This window comes from Mustelus asterias, chromosome 26, assembly GCF_964213995.1.
Source record: "Mustelus asterias chromosome 26, sMusAst1.hap1.1, whole genome shotgun sequence".
Taxonomy (NCBI): domain Eukaryota; kingdom Metazoa; phylum Chordata; class Chondrichthyes; order Carcharhiniformes; family Triakidae; genus Mustelus; species Mustelus asterias.
In genome coordinates, this window is record NC_135826.1 from 38,447,505 (window position 1) to 38,454,288 (window position 6,784).

Consider the following 6,784-nt stretch of genomic DNA (forward strand, 5'->3'; position numbering starts at 1 on the left):
GGAACTTGATCAATTGGGCCAGTGGGCTGACGAATGGCAGATGGAGTTTAATTTGGACAAATGTGAGGTGATGCATTTTGGTAGATTGAACCGGGGCAGGACTTACTCAGTTAATGGTAGGGCATTGGGGAGAGTTACAGAACAAAGAGATCTGAGGGTACATGTTCATAGCTCCTTGAAAGTGGAGTCACAGGTGGACAGAGTGGTGAAGAAGGCATTTGGCATGCTTGGTTTCATCGGTCAGAACATTGAATACAGGAATTGGGACGTCTTGTTGAAGTTGTACAAGACATTGGTAAGGCCACACTTGGAATACTGTGTGCAATTCTGGTCATCCTATTATAGAAAGGATATTATTAAACTAGAAAGAGTGCAGAAAAGATTTACTAGGATGCTACCGGGACTTGATGGATTGAGTTATAAGGAGAGGCTGGATAGACTGGGACTTTTTCTCTGGAGCGTAGGAGGCTGAGGGGTGATCTTATAGAGGTCTATAAAATGAGGGACACCGATCAGCTAGATAGTCAATATCTTTTCCCAAATGTAGGGGAGTCTAAAACTAGAGGGCATAGGTTTAAGGTGAGAGGGGAGAGATACAAAAGTGTCCAGAGGGGCAATTTTTTCAGAGGGTGGTGAGTGTCTGGAACAAGCTGTCAGAGGTAGTAGTAGAGGCGGGTACAATTTTGTCTTTTAAAAAACATTTAGATAGTTACATGGGTATAGTGGGATATAGGCCAAATGTGGGCAATTGGGATTGGCTTAGGTGTTTTTAAAAAAAGGGCCGCTTGGACAAGTTGGGCCGAATGGCCTGTTTCCATGCTGTAAACCTCTGACTCTATGACTATGACTTCTCAACTTTCTTCTTCATTTGCATTCCCTTTGTCCAATTACAGTCCCCCACCCCCACAGGATAAATCTATTTCTTTGCTCTTGCCTTTGATGAAGGGGGACACAGACTCCACGTTGGTTCTATTCTCTCCCCACAGATGCTGTCAGGCCTGCTGAGATTTTCCAGCATTTTCTATTTTTTCAGATTCTAGCATCTGCAGTATTTTGCTTTTATCTTGATTAACCCCTGCCTCTCCAAATGCAGATTAATTCTGTTTCTCTCAATTGCTTCCAATAGTTTTCCTGTTGCTGAGGTTAGACTGACTGGCCTACAGTTTCCCGGTTTCTCCCTTCTGAAATAATGGTTCATTGGTATTCCTCCAGTCCTCTGGCATCTCTTGGTTCCTATTTAAAATATAGTCACATTTATTGCTGATAGCTAAAGTTAGAGACACTCTAACCACTGCCCGTTGACATTCCATACCATCACTGAATCCCTCCACTGTCACCATCCTTGGAGCTACCATTGACCATAAACACAGTGGCTGCAAGAGCAGGTCAGAGGCTAGGAATACCACGGTGAGTAACTCACCTCCTGACTCCCCAAAGCCTATCTGCCAAGGCACAAGTCAGGAGTGTAATAGAATACTCTCCAATTGCCTGGATGGGTGCAGCTCTAACAATGCTCAAGAAGCTCGACACTATCCAGGACAAAACAGCCCACTTGATTGGCACCACAGGAAGCATAATGGAGAACATGCCCCTGTCTACATCTATGAGGACAAAGGTTTTTAGGTGTCCAGATCACCAACAACCTGTCCTGGTCCTCCCATGCTGACACTATAGTTAAAAAAGCCCACCAACGCGCCTCTCAGAAGACTAAGGAAATTTAGCATGTCAGTTACAAGTCTCTCCAACTTTTATAGATGCACCATAGAAAGCATTCTTTCTGGTTGTATCACAGCTTGGTATGGCTCCTGCTCTGCCCAAGACCACAAGAAAGTACAGAAGGTCGTGAATGTAGCCCAATAAATCACGCAAACCAGCCTCCCATCCATTGACTCTGTCTACGTTTCCCGCTGCCTCGGCAAAGTGGCCTAATTAAGGACCCCACGCACGCTGGACATTTCTTCTTTCACCTCCTTCTGTTGGGAAAGATACAAAAGTCTGAGGTCACGCACCAACCGACTCGAACAACTTCTTCCCTGCTGCTGTCAGACTTTTGAATGGACCTACCTTGCATTAAGTTGATCTTTCTCTACACCCTAGCTATGACTGGAACACATTCTGCACTCTCTCCTTCCCTTCTCTATGAACGGTATGCTTTGTTTGTATAGTGCGCAAGAAACAATACTTTTCACTGTATCCCAATACATGACAATAAATCAAATCACAACTACAACCACCCACTCCCACCACCACCCACACTCCGTAGTAGCAGCACTGCAACAATTCACCAAAGATCATAGAACCATAGAAAATTACAGCTCAGAAACAGGCCTTTTGGTCCTTCTTGTCTGTGCCGAACCATTTTTCGCCTAGTCCCACTGACCTGCACTTGGACCATATCCTTCCACACCCCTCTCATCCATGAACCCGTCCAAGTTTTTCTTAAATGTTAAAAGTGACCCCACATTTACCACTTTATCCGGCAGCTCATTCCACACACCCACCACTCTCTGCGTGAAGAAGCCCCCCCTAATATTCCCTTTAAACTTTTCTCCTTTCACCCTTAACTCATGCCCTCTGGTTTTTTTCTCCCCTAGCCTCAGCGGAAAAAGCCTGCTTGCATTCACTCTATACCCACCAAAATCTTATTCACCTCTATCAAATCTCCCCTCAATCTTCTACGCTCCAGGGAATAAAGTCCCAACCTATTCAACCTCTCTCTGTAACTCAGCTTCTCAAGTCCCGGCAACATCCTTGTGAACCTTCTCTGCACTCTTTCAACCTTATTTACATCCTTCCTGTAACTAGGTGACCAAAACTGTACACAATACTCCAAATTCGGCCTCACCAATGCCTTATATAACCTTACCATAACACTCCAACTTTTATACTCGATACTCCGATTTATAAAGGCCAATGTACCAAAGGCACTCTTTACGACCCTATCCACCTGTGACGTCACTTTTAGGGAATTCTGTACCTGTATTCCCAGATCCCTCTGTTCAACTGCACTCTTCAGAGTCCTACCATTTACCCTGTACGTTCTTCTTTGGTTTGTCCTTCCAATGTGCAATATCTCACACTTGTCTGCGTTAAATTCCATTTGCCATTTTTCAGCCCATTTTTCTAGTTGGTCCAAATCCCTCTGCAAGCTTTGAAAACCTTCCTCACTGTCCACTACACCTCCAATCTTTGTATCATCAGCAAACTTGCTGATCCAATTTACCACATTATCATCCAGATCATTGATATAGATGACAAACAACAATGGACCCAACACCGATCCCTGCGGCACACCACTAGTCACAGGCCTCCACTCAGAGAAGCAATCCTCCACAACCACTCTCTGGCTTCTTCCATTGAGCCAGTGTCTTATCCAATTTACTACCTCCCCATGTATACCGAGTGACTGAACCTTCCTAACTAACCTCCCATGAGGGACCTTGTCAAAAGCCTTGCTGAAATCCAGGTAGACAACATCCACCGCCTTCCCTTCATCCACTTTCCTGGTAACCTCCTCGAAAAACTCTTAATAGATTGGTCAAACATGACCTACCACGCACAAAGCCATGTTGACTCTCCCTAATAAGTCCCTGTCTATCCAAATATTTGTAGATCCTATCCCTTATCACACCTTCCAATAACTTGCCCACCACCGACGTCAAACTTACTGGCCGATAATTTCCCGGATTTCTTTTGGAACCTTTTTTAAACAACGGAACAACATGAGCCACCCTCCAATCATCCGGCACCTCCCCCGTGAATACTGACGTTTTAAATATGTCTGCCAGGGCCCCTGCAAGTTCAACACTAGCTTCCCTCTAGGTCCGTGGGAATACCCTGTCCGGTCCTGGGGATTTATCCACTCTGATTTGCCTCAAGACAGCGAGCACCTCCTCCCCTTTAATCTGTAAAGGTTCCATGGCCTCCCTACCAGTTTGCCCTATTTCCGTAGACTCCATGCCCGTTTCCTCAGTAAATACGGATGCAAAAAAACCATTTAGTATCTCCCCCATCTCTTTTTTGGTTCCATACACAGTCTACCACTCTGGTCTTCAAGAGGACCAATTTTATCCCTCACTATCCTTTTGCTCCTAACATACCTATAGAAGCTCTTTGGATTTTCCTTCACTCTGTCTGCCAAAGCAACCTCATGTCTTCTTTTAGCCCTCCTGATTTCCCTCTTAAGTAGCTTCTTGCACTTTTTATACTCCTCGAGGATCTGATGTGTTCCTTGCTGCCTGTACATTTCATACAACTCTCTCTTCCTCTTAATCAGTGTTACAATCTCCCTCGAGAACCAAGGTTCCTTATTCCTATTTACTTTGCCTTTAATCCTGACAGGAACATACAAACTCTGCACTCTCAAAATTTCTCCTTTGAAGGCCTCCCACTTTCCATTTACATCCTTACCAGAGAACAGCCTGTGCCAATCCACACTTCCCAGATCCCTTCTCATTTCATCAAATCTGGCCTTTTTCCAGTTCAGAACTTCAACCCGAGGACCAGATCTATCCTTATCCACGATCAGGTTGAAACTAATGGCATTATGATCACTGGATCCAAAGTGTTCCCTCACACTCACATCCATTACCTGCCCTAACTCATTTCCCAATAGAAGATCCAATATTGCATCCCCTCTTGTTGGCACCTCTATATACTGATGTAGAAAAATCTCCTGAACACGTTACAAACTCTACCCCGTCTAAACCTTTAACAGTATGCGAGTCCCAATCTATGTGGAAAATTAAAATCCGCTACTATCACAACTTTGTTTCTTGCAGTTGTCAGCTATCTCTCCGCTGATTTGCTCCTCCAATTCTCGCTATTGGGTGTTCTATAATACAACCCCATTAATGTGGTCATACCTTTCCTGTTTCTCAGCTCCACCCACAGGGCCTCTGTAGACAAGCTCCCTAATCTATCCTGCCTGAGTACCGCTGTGACATTTTCCCTGACCAACAATGGCACCCCCCACCTTTTATCCCTCTGCCTCTATCCCGCCTGAAACATTGGAACCCTGGAACATTGAGCTGCCAGTCCTGCCCCTCCTGTAGCCAAGTTTCACTAATGGCTATAATGTCATATTTCCATGTGTCTATCCACGCCTTCAGCTCCTCTGCCTTCCCCACAATACTCCTGGCATTGAAATAGACACACCTCAAAAAATTATTTCCACCACACTCTACCCTTCCATTTGTGATTTTGCTTGAACTAACCTGTCTTTTTACCGCTGTGGCACTCTGGTTCCCATCCCCCTGCAAATCTAGTTTAAACGCTCCCCAATAACACTAGCAAATCTCCCTGCAAGTATATTGGTCCCCTTGTAGTTTAGGTGTAACCCGTCTCTCTTGTACAGGTCCCACCTGCCCCAGAAGAGGTCCCAATGATCCAAGAATTGGAAACCCTGCCCCCTGCACCAGTTCCTCAGCCACGTGTTCATCCGCCCAAGCATCCTACTCCTGCCCTCACTGGTATGTGGCTCAGGTAGCAATCCTGAGATTACTACCCTCGGGGTCCTGCTTTTTAACTTCCTTCCAAGCTCTTTGTACTCACTCTTTAGGACCTCCTCACTCTTCCTTCCCACGTCATTGGTACCGATGTGCACCACGACATCTGGCTGATCACCTTCCCACTTTAGAACGCTGTGCACGCGATCAGAGACATCCCTGACCTTGGCACCTGGGAGGCAACAAACCATGCAGGAGTCTCTGTCCCGACCACAGAACCTCCTGTCTGTACCTCTGACCATTGAGTCCCCTATCACTACTGCTCTCCTCTTCTTCATCTCGCCCTTTTGCGCTGTAGAACCAGACTCAGTATCAGAGTTCCGGCTGTCGCAGCTTGTCCCAGGTAAAGCATCTCCCACAACAGTATCCAATTCAGTATACCTGTTGTGGAGGGGTATGGCCACAGGGGAACCCTGCTCTGCCTGTCCTTTCACACTGCCATTTCCTCTCCTTACAGTAACCCAATTTCCTGTGCTCTGCTGCTTAGGTGTAACTATCTATAAGACCATAAGACATAGGAGCGGAAGTAAGGCCATTCGGCCCATCGAGTCCACTCCACCATTCAATCATGGTTGATTTCAACTCCATTTACCCGCTCTCTCCCCATAGCCCTTAATTCCTCGAGAAATCTCCCTAAAGCTACTGTCTATATACTTCTCATTCTCCCGAATTAGATGGAGGTCATCAAGCTCCTTCTCCAGTTCCCTAACACGCTTTGCTAGCAGCTGCAGCTGAATGCATCTTTTGCAGGTGCTGTCGTCAGGGATAGGTAGCACTTCCAAACCCACGACCACTTCCATCCAGAAGGACAAGGGTAGCAGATGCATAGGAACACCTCCAAGCCACTCACCAATGCAGTGAGTTTTATGCTCCTTGTTCATACTGGAATATCTGTGAATATCAAATGACCCACTTCCCTATAATGTAATAAATACAAGTGATGCAGTTTGATTTATTTTCCTCAAACTCTCTCCTAATAGCTTTCCCCAGCATCCAGAGCCCACGGAGCAAGAGTATATCCTTTAAATCTGATCTGCTATCCAGTAAGCCTTAACTTTCCTGCCTGACTCTTGTCAATCAAAAATCTAACCCCACCTTCAATATATTCAATGACCCTCCCGGTCTCACTGGGGAAGAAAATTCCAAAGACTTAAAGAACCTCAGAAATTCCTCATCTGTCTTAAATGAGAGACCCTTACTTTGAAACTTTGCCCTTGTTCTAGATTCCCCTCAAGGGCAAAATCCCATCAGAACCTTGAATTAATTAAACTCCAATG